Source organism: Rhinolophus hipposideros (genome assembly GCF_964194185.1).
Source record: "Rhinolophus hipposideros genome assembly, chromosome: 6".
Taxonomy (NCBI): Eukaryota; Metazoa; Chordata; class Mammalia; order Chiroptera; family Rhinolophidae; genus Rhinolophus; species Rhinolophus hipposideros.
The window spans coordinates 52,620,478-52,633,032 of NC_138052.1; the positions used below are offsets into that span (position 1 = coordinate 52,620,478).

General features: G+C 42.5%; 1 protein-coding gene across 19 annotated transcripts in view; it reads right to left on the reverse strand.

Moving 5' to 3' along the window:
- NFE2L2 (NFE2 like bZIP transcription factor 2) overlaps positions 1–12,555 on the reverse strand; it is a 127,160-nt gene that overhangs the window by 13,102 nt on the left and 101,503 nt on the right. The window contains exon 1 of one of the 19 annotated variants that reach the window (XM_081050974.1): positions 4,903–5,075. The exons of 17 other annotated variants lie outside the window; for them this stretch is intronic. The gene's annotated coding sequence lies outside the window, so the exon portion shown is untranslated. Of the gene's footprint in view, positions 1–4,902; positions 5,076–12,555 lie in introns of those variants that run through there. One more of the 19 variants, XM_081050984.1, reaches the window with a different exon arrangement.

The window sequence follows — 12,555 nt, forward strand, 5'->3', positions numbered from 1 at the left end:
CTCCTTGGCATTCACACCACCGCAGGACAAGGTATGGAAACTGCATTAGCCCCAGTGCCCTCTCCCCAGGCAGGACACTAAGAGTTGGAAGTCAGCTCTCTTGACACTCAGACCTGCCTGTCCTGACAACTCAAGGGTAAATCAGGTCAACTGAACTGCACAAGGAGAGCGTTAGCATTTAAATGAGTCGTTCCACAAAGCCAGTATTACCCTGTATTTTGTATGTCTTAGCTGGGCTTCCTTACAATGGTCTGACTAAACTGGAAACTCCTCATTATGTCTTTTGTAAATAGGTAACACATGGAAATAGTACAAAATTTAAAAACTGCAAAAGTAATCTCCAAGTTACCTTCCCCAAGGCAACCACTGGCATCAGTTTTTTGTGTTTTCTTATGAAGATATTCTATTAAATACACACAGACACACACACAAGTAGCACATACAAGTAATCATAGTGTTCTACCCTTATTTCTCTCTATTTAATATATTTTAGAAATGGTTCTACATCAGGACACAGAGTTGTCCCATTATTTTTATTAAGGAGGGCGCAGCTCACAGTTGCCCATGCAGGGATCGAACCAGCAACCTTGGTGTTATCAGCACCACACTCTAACCAACTGAGCTAACCAGCCACCCCGATGTCCCATTATTTTTTTTATTTTTATTTTTTTCATCTAATGTGTCATTTAGGGCTGCTATTTCATTATTTACTTTCTGTTTGGATGATCTATCCATAGCTGTCAATGACGTATTTAGGTCCCCTACTATAATTGTGTTTTGGTCAATTTCTCCCTTTAGTCCTGTTAGTAGTTGTTTGGTATATTTCAGTGTTCCCTGATTTGAGGCATAAATATTGATGACTGTTATGTCTTCCTGTGGTATAGTCCCCTTTACCATTATGAAATGTCCATCTTTGTCTCTAGTTACCTTTTTCACCCTGAAATCTGTTTCATCTGATATCAGTATGGCTACACCTGATTTTCTCTGGGTACCATTAGCTTGGAGTGTCAATTTCCATCCTTTCACTTTGAGTCTATATTTGTCCTTGTAGCTGAGATGTGTCTGTGGGAGGCAGCATATGGTTGGGTTTAGTTTTTTGATCCAATCTACTACTCTGTGCCTTTTTATTGGTGAGTTCAGTCCATGTACATTTAGGGTGACCCAATGTCCCATTATTTTTAATGGTTGAGCAGCATTCTACTATAAAGATGTACTATTTATTTAATAATTTAATTTTATTGTAAAGATGTGCTATTATTTAATAATATAATTATTTAATCAGTCCCTTGTTGAGCTTTTAAGTTATTTCTAATCTTTGGCTATTACAAATAACACTATGACAAATATCCTGTACATAAGTCATTTCACAAATGTGTAAGGCTATCTGTAGGATAAATACTTAGAAGTGAAATTGCTGGGTCAGAGTATATGTATTTTTAATTATGACAGATACTGCCAAATAGTTCTACATAGAGGTTTTACATTCCCATCAACAATGTGTGAGTGCCCATTTCCTTACTCTTTTCCTAACTCACGTGTCCATCACACCTTGCATCATACTGGCACATGGTACCCACTAAATAAATAAATATACATTAACTGCACAAGGTCTCCTATGTTAATTCCAGAATCATTTCAAAATCAGCCCTTCCCACTATCTTTTAACAATAAAATTAAGGCTAACCAAGAGAATAGACTTCATATACAGAAATGTCAGTTGGCCAGAAGACAGCATTTCTTTAACAACCATTTGATACCCAGCCTTGCTCTAGATAAGCTAAGCTTGGTTGGTGCCTTTGGAGCTGGAAGGGGCAAGAAAAGCAGTCTGTGGTGCACACAGATATGGCAGAGGATGGGCAAAGTCCCAATAGGTGGAACACTCAAGCATCACAGGCAAAATCAACAACCTCAGCCCTTCTAACAGACAAGGTAAACTTTCAAGATAAGTCAAGTCCAGCCTGGCTGCGCGGTCTACCAGCTACTTAAAAGACCAGGAAAAGACATTCGTTCTAGGGATGTGTCTCTCAGGACCAGATGTCTGTTGGCCATTATATCACATGTAGAACACACAATGGATTAAGGAAAGCTGACAGTGACCTTGGAGATCACAGTCCCAACCCTGGGTTTACGAGGATCCTGAGGCCCAGAGATGCAAAATGGGTAACTGGCCCTAGGTCTCACCCAATTGAGCAGAACCCAGGAGGGGTCATCTGGTCAACCTAATAAAAATTAGATTTGAAACTAGACTTTCCCATTGCAATTTCTGTAATATTACTTAAAAATTCACAAACTATTAGGAATTACTTTGAAAATAGACCTTTATAAAACTGTTGTGGCATTCAATCTGGTAGCCAAATTAATGGCCTATGAAACTTTGTCATCAGGAGAAAATGACCAATGTTTGACCTGCACTTTTCTGTAGAGAACTTTCTTTTCCCCCTATCCCCCCTGCTAAACTCTGGGTACTGTGTACTTCTCTAAAGACTGTGCCTGTGCTCAATACAATCAGACTAAGAGTTCCTAGTTCTAAGCCCCTTCAGGCAGATCATCTCTGCTTCCAAGAGCAAAAGTAGCTCAAAATTAATGTGGAGCCCTGAGAACCCCTAAATGGTAGGGTCACAGTCATGTACCCACCAAATGCACATTCCAAACTGACTGACTCATGCAAGGGCTCACTAAGACCAAGTGCAACCCAAGCCATAGTTCTCCATCTCCTCAGAGAAAGAAAGCCCTTGGAGACAGACATCAGCCCTTGCCTGTATACTGCTTTAAGAGCACAAAACACTTTCACTTACATCATGATGTCATTTCATCCTCACATTGCTCTGTGTGAAGATTAGTGAGATGAAAACTGATGTGGCAGTGGTGGCTGGAACAGCCCTCCTCTAAATCTGATGGACATATACCCATAAATCAAATTACCACTTAGTGAATCATAATGCCTCCTTCTCGTTCTCTGCTCCTCAAAATGTAAATAAGATTCTGGTTGGCTCTAAGGGTATTCACTGCAGTTGCTGGTGGCTTCTTCCTTTAAATCAGTTTTGCCACAAGCATAAAAAAACAATACCATAAAACAGGTCTAAACTTTTACTAAATGATCTCAATCTAAATGAATAATAAACACATCAAGTCAAGCTCTTAGTCGTCTCTTCAAGGACAAAAGCTGTGGGTCTGTGTGCTTTAAAATCTCTGGCTTTGGGAAAAGGACTTATGTTAGAATCTGAAAGCCAGCTGTATCGAGTTTTCCAAAGTAAGCACTCACACAAAGCATGGGAATTATTTTTACCTTATTACTATTCCCCATGAAAGTATCATTACACCAACAAAAATACATGCCAAACACGTAACTGATCACACTGTTCACTGGTAGGCAAAGTACAAAGGTTATTTTTCCTTAGTGTCTGAAATAGCTTCTTTTCAAAGGCCTTTTCTTTAGTCTGGATCTGGTAGAAGTTTAAGTTCTTGACAGCCCTGACGCCCACCACGTTTCCAATGCCAAGTACACCCAGAACACAAAGTAATAGACTACAGAGAACATGAGGTCCCAGTCCCCATTTGGAAGTAGGTCATGCCACGTTACGGTAACTGTTAACCTCAGTTTCTTCATCTGCCAAAGGATAGGGTTGGATTAGGTGACTCCTAAGACCCCTTCCTCCAAATATACCTCTGATTCTATGAGTCCGAAATACAAGTCTGAAAACCAATTCTGAATTTTCAAACAGACTAATTTCAGCTACCTGTGACAGATGCCCTAAAGAAGCGCTGTCCACCAGAAATACAATGCAAGCCGCATGTGTAACATAAAAACTCTTAGTAGCCTTACTGAAAAAAAAAAAAATGAAACAAGTGGATTTAATTTTAACAATATACTTATTGAACTCAATATGTCAAAAAATTCTTTTAATGTGTAATCAATTTACATTTATTGAGATATGACAAGTGATGGATACATTCAACATATATTACAACAAATCTCACCCGACACAGTCACATGAAATGTAGTCCTACCAGAACAACAAGTTCTATTAATATTTACCAGGAAAAAATCTTATACTGCTTGTGTTTTCACATGTAAATTCATTAAATTTAAAAATTCAGTTCTTCAGCTGCATTAGCCCCATTTCAAGAACTTAGAAGTGACGAGTGGCTCGTCACTGCAATGCCAATGGACAGGGCAGCTCTGCCAGAGCCTACAAAGCCAGCCCTCCACTCTCCTTCCGGGGATGCTACTGGACCAAACTCTTCTGTTTTTCAAATTACTTTCTGAGGATACCCTGGGAACAGTAACCCTTCCAAGAAACACTAGTCAGTATTTATACTTTCAGCAATTCTTTATAAAAAGCTACCTGAAAGTGCTAGTGTGAGTCTGAATTACTAAGAGGGCTCAAAAGGACTAAATGGATCATGTTGATATGATTAAGCAATGTTGTGGTCCAGATGCCACACAATTACCATGATTACTGCAAAGGTCATCTGAAGAACGGGCAGAAATAACAGGCCTTAAGTGACGGAAAAGTAGTATCTGTTCCAACTAAGGATTTGCATAACCCTCAGTTCAGAAATTATATTTCAACCCCTTTCAGATGTATACACTTGAAAACGCACAGTCCTCACTGTTGGTGCCAATTGCCAGGCAGCAATTTGGACCTATTAAAAAGGAAGTTATAATTAGTGTACACATCATATTACATTCTCTTAAACATCAGTATAGGAATCTTTTCTTTTCCTTAATGTAAATCTTTTCGATTAACCCACTAAATAAACATGTAAGGATGGCGGCTGTCTCCTGGTAAGCCTTCACATTAAGACCAGAGAATGGAAGATCACAGTGCCAATATTCTAAGGCCAGATAAAGATAGGTATGACACAAACTAAGTACGAATAATGATGGCTGCCACTTACTGTGCACTTTCTATGAGCTCAGCTCTATTGCAGGCACGTGTGTTCATTATCTGTTTATACGCACACCAAACTGCAAGGCGGGCAGCACCATTATAATCTTCCTTTGGAGCAAGGAACCCGCAGCACGGAGAGGTTAAGTAATTTTGCCTGAAGACCTCCATCTAACAAATGGTGACAGTGAGATCCGATCCCGGTTTATATTACAGACGCACTCAAATAACACAGGCGCTTACTTCAGAATGACCTAGGGCTCTTTAAGGGAGGTTGACAAAGAACCAAGGCTTAGATAGACGGGGTGCCATGGCGCTCTGCTGCTGACGTAGCTGTAGGGGTAGCTTTGGCCTACCCAGGTGACCTCGCTGTGCTGCTCCCGTAAGGGGAAACAGAGACAATATATCTGTCCTCACAGAATTGGTTTTCGTATGAAAAAAGTATGTGAATGCCCCTTCAAAATGCAGCGGACAACTCAGGGGCGAGGTATTAATACTATCAATAAATTCAGCTCCTGTTGCAGATGTCAAATGAACAGGAGAAGCGTCTAATCTTTAGGCTTCTGGTGTCTAACTATGTACGACTGAAAATTAGAAGGTGAAGCCCTAACTTGTTTATGTGTCAGACATGTGCACAGCAACAATAAAGGGTAGTAAATGTCAAGTTTTCAGCTGTGTTATCTCCCCCAGGGACTTAGGAGGTTCTTTTCTTTCACCACTCTGCTTTTTTTCCTTAAGGCTAGAGTTACTTAGGGGCAGTTATTACTAAAGAAATATTTCAGTCTTTAAAGACTAACAGAAGGACGTGGGCTTCGGAAGAAGGCAAGGCTGCTGGGGTCAGCTCGGTTCATGTTCAGAGTTAGCCTTCCACCAATGCACTTCCACTCCCCAAACTGTTCGTACACTGACCTGAGGGAATGGCTCTGTTTCTAGGTCCTGTTTCCAGGATAAGAAATTCTGCCACAAGTGAAGGAGAGTGTCTGGGAAGGAGTTCAGTGAGACAGCTTATCTATCCACCTAAGTCCAGGGAATCCAGTGGAGAGGCCGGAGGGTTCCACAGAGGAAGTGGGGCCATGCGTCACCCTCTGCTGCCCTAGGGCACATGTGAAGGTGTTGCCATGGAAGCTTCAGTCACCCCAACAGCCAGGCCGTGACAAGGAAGACCACAGGAGGACGAGACGTTTAGCGCAAAGAGCAAGAAGGGCCATGAACGTTATGCCGTTACACAGCCAGAATTCATGGAGAGATGTTTTTCAAGCGGGCCAAGGACATCTCAGATCCCCATACATTCCAATATCCCTGACAGAGAAGAAACGTAATTGTAACAACAATCAGTCACCATTGGCTGAATGTGTACCATGTGCCAGATCTTGTATCCAGTTCTTTTCTTCACTGAGGAACGCTGTGTTAGAGCTATCAGCCACATCCTGAAGATGACGAAACAGAAGCACATCCCACTGTAAAATCTATCAGCTTCACCTGTTGCGGCCTCTGTTCTCAGCCGATAAAACAGGGATAATGCTTCTTACCTCACAGGGTGGAGTAAGGAGCACACACGACAAAGCCAGCTTGTGAAAGCACTTACCACCCTGCCCCGCCTTGGCAAGCGCCTGAGGGACGGCAGCTGCCATCACCAACATTGTCAGATGCCCACCTCTGTGAGCTCGGACTCGCAAGCAAATCCCATGGGGGAGGAAAGAGAAGATACTGTTTTTTCTTTCCTTGGGTGAATACTGCTCATCACTGGGACCGGAAGCCAAGGATAAGCTCATTACAAGTGACTGCAGACAGGACAAGTACACTGATTTTAGAAAAGGGCAGAAAGAAAGAGACGCCCCCTGTGCCACGTTGGGGAAGAAAACGATCCATCCGTACAGCAAAACGGCAGCTTCTGGCGCGTTTTCCTCTCCTGTCATCAATGGAATTAATACACTGGCAGATGGATTTCTGATAAAACACAGGAATAACAGGGCGTACAAACTTGAGCACAAATGGCTGCATGATGGTGCCAGAAGAAGGAAATCTACTGCCCCTCCAAACTTAAAAAGAACATCTTTTTAAACAGCCAACAAAAGGTACAGTTTAGAGTTACTATTACGGGTCCTCAGTACATGTACTGATGCCAAACCGACTCAACTACACTCACACCACAGAAGAGCCCCCTCACTCTCTCTGCCTCCAACCCGTCCATCTTCCCATTCACGGGCCGTAACTTCCTATCCACATCCAGCTCATAGATCTTGCCCTTTCCAAAACCTTCCATGATTTCCAGCTGCCTTGTCCAAACTTGAAATGCCACACACAGGCCCGTTGGGGGCCCTCAACAGATAGCCACAAGTTCACCTTTTCAGCCCTAGCAGACCAATATGCTACCACCGTCCATCCAGCTCATGCCTGTGCCTTTTTGCAGGCTTCCAAAACTTGAGCCAAGTAAAATCCCTGGCTTAAAAAAAGTGTCTCATTGAAATGCTACCTCTCCTCTGCACCATCACGGAGCTGTCATATATCACAGATAGGCTTGGATAAACACCAAGCTCACAAAATGCAGTACCAGACTCCCTCTCACGTATAATGAGTGACTACAATATTAAGAACCAGGCAAGGTGCCAGACATCAGTTATAAAAATGAATTAAAGACAGTCCCTACCCTAGAGGAAGTCATACCTTACGCAGAAAGGATAAAGATGTCAAGTAATTTATCCTCATTATGATATGAAGTGTGCCCTATAATCCAGGTGTACAAAGGGATCGAGTACTTAGGAGGGGCAATTTGAAAAGCAAATGTCCTCCAAGAAGGACAACAGAGTTGCGGCACTATCTTGGAAGAGTAAAGCAACTTCGTGCCCTGCAAGTTCCCCAGGGTATGTAAATATCTAAAAATATTTGTGGAATGAATTAAGTGTACATTTATGCTCAGAATTCAGTATTTTCGTTGCATACCTAAGATGTCTGGGGTTAAAAAATTCTAATTACTGAAGCAACAAAGATATCATGTTAAAGGTCATTTACAACCCAATTACTAGTCATATAAAATTATGTAACTTAATTCACAGTAACAATATTTCAAATTATTCTTTGACTACTCTACTAAAAACAAAGTATTACATTTTAAGAATTATAAACACACACTCCAAGTAAACAATACAGTTAATTTTTTAAGAGAACAAACATGATAGTATTTTCAAATATCCATTAAAAAATTTTGCAATTTGGGTAATATAACAATCAATCAATCAACGAAGATTAATTAAGTATATTTTGTTAGAAGAGACTTGTTATTTCCCTCAGGCTGATGGTCAGAAAAAGGACAAGAAATGGGCAACCTCACTTTTCTCCCATATTCCAGACATTTTTCCCAAAGCATCAATCAATTACCATAGTATCTCAACTTCTTCAGCTATTCTATAACTTCCCTTACTTGCTTACCTCAGTTCTCAGAGGTCTTCAAAAAGTACCCAGCAGAAAAGGCAGTCAAGACCCAGAGAGATACGGCATGTCACTTTTAACTTAATCTTGAAAATTAAAAATACTGTTTCTTTTCAAGACCAATTTCTTGCAGCTGCAGGCCCAAGAAATAGTAAATAGTGGTAACAATCACTATCAAATAACATTGCTCTCTGTTAAGGAAACTGGACTAGATACTCTACCCGAGTAAATGAAATGTACCTGGTCCTTCTGGTTTCTAGAGCTTTCATCACTTTCTGTGATCTCTCTCCCATCCCCCCTTTCAGTTTAGAATACAAGGCGAGAATGGGCTGCCATGTGAGGAGATGGTGGGCCTCCCAACAGAGACCAAGGAAGTAATATCCTGAGGTTTTCCTGAGAACAAGCAGTAGTATTCTAGAAGTCAATGCATCACAGTGGTTCCACTGGGCTGGTAACACCACTTCAGAGGGTGTAGAATTGTACTGGGGCAGATAGGGCCCACTTTCTGGTTGTCTCAAAAAATCTTGTAATGTAGGACTGTCCTCCACTCCAAAGAGAAATCCAGACCATGTGCCAGTAGCTGCCCCTTGGACAAAAACTTACTCCTTAGTGGTGGGATTCTGTCTTAACTAACTTTTGTAAAGGAGCCCCTTATTCTTTAGCATCTAACAAAACACCCATAGTCATTAGAGAAGGAAGGAAAGAAGGGAACAAAGGAGGAAAAGAGGGGAGAGCAGGGATTATGACAGACAGCTCAATGCCATCGTGAGTGGCATGGCCCTGGACAAGTTACTATTTTACCTCTTTGAATAGGTTTAATTGTCTGTAAAATGGAAATAATAGCCCTCACCAGCATAGATTCATTATCAAGATCAAGTAAGAGAACATGTAGGACCGACTACAGTACTAGCAGGTGTTCAGTAGATGCTAGTCCCCCTGCCACTTTTCTTCCCCAAGAAATTGCCAGTTGTCTGTATTCAGATGTCTTATAACAACAACAGGCTGGTTCTCTCCACAAGTAGGAAGGAAGTGAGTTGAGAACGTGAACCGAAATGAAAGACGAATTGTTCCCTCCATCTCCATTATTATCTGTGACAGTGCACCCACAACCACCAAAGCTTGACAGCACAATTGTACTGTTAGCAAGTGAACTTTGGAAACCTGTAGGGCAAGGCAAGAGATCTCTGTTCCTGGACCCCAGACTTCCAAGGGACCCTCAGTGACAGAAGGGAGATGAATGAGTTTCTAGCTAGGGGAGTCATTTCTACCCACCTCTCTCTAGGGAGAAAAGGCTGTATTTATCAGGATCAACGAGAAGAGCTATGTGAGAAGAGCTGTGAGGTACACCCCAGCTGTTCTTAACATGCTTTCCCTCCTTTCTGAACCGCCTCCCAACTTCAAGACTCAGAAGCCCAAGTCCTTCAGCAAAACCCAAAACATCCACACATAATCAATATTGCCCTGGCATCCCAGGGCCACCTCTGGGGAAAGGGAAAGCACAGAACCTACCAACAATGGGAATACGTATCTAAATTGGGAACTCCCCTAATGGAGCTTCCATCTGCACTCTTCAGAGGAATTCCTAAGGTTACATGCTTAATGAATTACTGTGGTCACATACGTGTGCTCCGTTAACTAGAGGGAATATGTAACTATAAAATGTTCCATGCAAGTAAAATAAAAGTGGGCATTACGGTCTCATTCTACCTGCAAAAGGGGAACCGTGAATCCTATGGCACGTGGGATTCCCATACAACTCACCCACAAGCAGGAGTGACAGCTGCTCCTGCTCTGTTCTCAGGCTCCCTTGCCAACTAGCTTCCAACGACATTCCACCAAGGATGGGGGCGGGCACTGGAGAGAGGCTGGAGGTGGGGAGGAAGGGCACCTCTCTCAGGGGTCCCAGTTCCTGAAGCCCGGCCAGCTTCCAATTTCAGGAGGGAGGGGCAGATCCTGGTATTCCATCGCCTCCCTCGCCCCTCAAGCCCCAGGGATGCCGGTGGCGTCCGGAGGCTGTTTGGCTTTTCAGCTCTTCCGTCACCTATGTAATTAATTTCCTATACTAAATTCCCTGTTTGAAATATCTCGTGTGGTGTCTTATTTTCTAAACCAAACTCTGGACTGTTTCTTAACCTCTCCAAAGAGTTTTCTCAATAAAGACAAAACTTACCTAACAGGGCTGTTGAAAGAATTAAAGATAATAATGTGTGTAAATACTCAAAAATGCCTTGCCTTTTCTCACATGGAGAACCTGAGTGAAGCTGCATGCTGAAGAGCAAGCCGAAGTATTACCGTAGATTTAGGAGTTCCTCAGGTGAAAATTCTGAGTCAACCTGAGGCTGAGTCCAAACCCTCAGCAAGAGTCCAAAAAGGCAACATTCCTCCTGGGTTCTCTAACAGGAAGCCTGCGGGCCCGTTTCCTTTTTCCTCCCGGCCCCTCTCCTTTTAATTACAGAACTCTTCTTCCAGGCGACCCCTAACGGGGAATCGCCCCTCTTGGAGTCACCATCCTCACTCTCAATCCACTGCCCCGAGGATTCTCCCAAACATGCAGGTAAAGAGGTTTCTAGCAGAGGGTGAGCCTGTCTCTGGAAAAGAAAGACTCTGAACCCAGAAGATGGTTCTCCTTCTTGGCCTGGTCTCAGCTTGGGTACCAGTGAAGAACAACATACGGCCAGCGGTGAGGGAGGACCTAACCAGCACAAAGCAGCCCTGTTCCTGTTCTCTGGGGATGGTTTCTCAATGTAGATTTGAATTATGTTTCATTGGGAATTACCAACAAAAATAACTTCTTCGAAAATTGGCAATATTTCCTATTGAAAGTAAAAAAATAAATAAATAAAATGAGGGATGGGCAGATGGCTTAGTTGGTTAGAGCTCTGAACAACAGGGTTGCTGGTTCAATTCCGTCATGGGCCAGTGAGCTGCACCCTCCACAACTAGACTGGAGACAATGAGCTGCCGCTGAGCTTCCAGAGGGGTGGCCGGATGGGTCAGTTGGTTAGAGCGTGAGCTCTCAACATCAAGGTGGCAGGTTCAATTCCCTCCGTTTGATGTTGGCCCACATCCCCTGCAACTAAAGATTGAAAATGGCAATTGGACTTGGAGCCGAGCTGCGCCCTCCACAACTAGACTGAAGGACAACGACTTGGAGCTGATGGGCTCTGGAGAAACACGCTGTTCCCCAATTAAAAAAAAAAATTTAAAAAAAGGTTAAAAAATGATAACTTTAAATTTTGGTGGTTTTCATTACTAGGATTTTCAAGGTTTAAAAAAATTTTTTTTTTTGCTAGGTCAAAAAAATTCATGGTTCTTCAACACTCTCTAGACACAGAAGCGAGACTCTGGTGCTGTAAAACAAACCAGCAAAAAGTCATCCGCAAGCACCTGAAGAAGGAGTATATAGTTCCATCATATACCTATTTCTATTCTGTTCATAGAAAGCAACAAAGCATGACAGTTTTTCCTTCTACTCTACTTCCTTTAGGCTGGGAATAGGCTGGATTCTACATCCATGAGTGGTATTATAATTTTGTGCTGAAGCAGAGCAGATAAGATTGTCAAGTCTGGAGTAAAGCAAAATTCCACACCTTTTATCAGTAGGCTGCCTACATACCAAGTCAATATTGCCCTGCGTCTCACAGACATTGGAGGGGCGGGGGAGGTACTAACCCACCCTGAATGTTGGCTACATTCCAGCAAAAAAGGAAAAGGGCACTTAATGAGGAAAATGATTCATTAAAATACAAATATGCACTGCATATAGCCTAAACGTTAACACTGAAATCCTTCTGTTTTGAGGTAAACACATATTATGTAAATCATTCAGCACAACACAAGTAAAAAAAAAAATAGGATACTGTTTTTTAAATCTTAAAGCAATAGAAGATGGTGGGTTAAAAGTATTTCAAACACTGATGATTTGAGTTAGAAAAGCAGACAGCTTCCTAGGGGTGACAAATGTATCCCCCAATGGGACGATGGTCGGGGCAATATTGGAGTTGGGCTGCCCAAGCTCTGCCAGGCAACACTGGAGACAGGCCGTGGCTGGCACGGGGATGCCCACTCCCTTCTGGACCTGTTCCCACCCTGCCTGCAAGGTGGGGCTAAGCCAGCGTCAGCAGGCCCTGAACCTCACCCTCAAGTCTGTCTATCTGTCTGTCTCTCGTCAAGAACAATTCAGAAGTTAGCCCGTTTCCAAATATGTAAACCAGCAAGCCATTCAGGTACATACAAA